Raw genomic sequence first — 1,619 nt, forward strand, 5'->3', positions numbered from 1 at the left:
TGTTGTACTTTTGTTCCAAGCACAACACCTAAGACACAAATGTATGTAATCTTTTTTTTCTTTTTCTTTTTTTTTTTTTCAGTTTGCATATCTACAAATGAAATCAGTAAATTACTACGATACTGCAATGGTCAGATGTAGATGATCTTATATACATTGAAGAATTGTCTTCACATTATACACAAATTCTACAAAGCAGCAATTTGTTGCAAATGACGTAACATTGACTAACGGAATACACCTTGTGTGTGTACACTGTAATGTGCATTTGATGGAGCTTTGTGTTTTGTTTAACATTACCACATAGAATCAGTGTTGACTACTATTAAAACATAATACTGCTTTATTAATGCATACAGATACTGCAAATAAAATATTAAATATCAAACTAAGTCTTTGGCAAATGTGGTAAAAGTACATTCACTTTACATTTTCTGGAGATGATGGAATGGATGGTTTTTGTTTTTTGTTTTTCACGGATTTAAACGTCCCACCTAGAAACATTGATCTAAAACACAAAAGCTGTGTTACTTGCATATCTACCTCTCAGGACTGGAGCCAGTTTTCACCCAAACCTTTAAAAAGTTGTAAGGCAATACTAGGAGTGTCACTTATGTTGACATGAGAGTAGAAATCAATCTTCTGTTTAACATGAGCACTAGGTTTATGTAAAAAATATAAAAATAATTTAACAGTAAGACTATTTTTTAGTACAGACGATAATGGCCCAGTAATATGTCATAAGAACACGTCACTGTGGTGTTTTTTTTTTTTTTGAACATTCATAAAACATGAACAAATAGAAAACATAAAAACAAGTGGAAGCAATAGTTAAAGGTGTCTGAATATTTTCTGCTGTTTTGTCCAGTATAGAATGAGTTTTACATGTTTATACATATCATTGGACAAACTTTGCTTGCTCACTGACCTCATTAAAATTTTGTAATTAAATAGTGCAAAAAGGAGCAAAGCATGATATTGGTTATGATGTAGCACCTGAACAAAAACCTGTCATAATTTTGAATATGTAACAATAAAGGAGAATTAATTTATCTTCAGGCCTTTCGTTACCTTTTTATTCTTTTACAAATGATTGTGTCTCACAGAACATGATGTAAGCCTTTTGATATTATCACAACATCTGATTATTGATAGAGGGTTTGAGGTGATGCTTTCCACTGCAGTGCTCTTCTTTCCTATAACTGCACCTCTTGCATAACTGATCTGTCCATGAGAGGTTTAGACACTGGCAAAGAACAATCCCAAATTGCCTTATTTTAATCCTTGGTTGATGGTACTACAAACAGTATGTAAAGGAATGCAATGATTGATGGAAAAAAGAAACAAACAACAGCAAAAAAAAAAAAAAATCACGTGTTAACTTTGTATTTTTCACATGGTTTGTCTTGTTTTATATCTTATAATATATATAGATTTTGTATAATCTTTCAGAGTCTTTACGGAAATTTTACAGTCATTGTTCAGCGAGTTGAAAAACAGGGGCTCAGACATCAATGATTGAAGTGGGGGGCGTCAAAGAATCACAGGAGGGAAAATTCACGGCTGCTTGACCCTCCTAATCTCAGGCTGACCCCGCGAAACTGAAGATGGTGGAGCCA

Source organism: Ictalurus furcatus, chromosome 3 (assembly GCF_023375685.1).
Source record: "Ictalurus furcatus strain D&B chromosome 3, Billie_1.0, whole genome shotgun sequence".
NCBI lineage: Eukaryota > Metazoa > Chordata > Actinopteri > Siluriformes > Ictaluridae > Ictalurus > Ictalurus furcatus.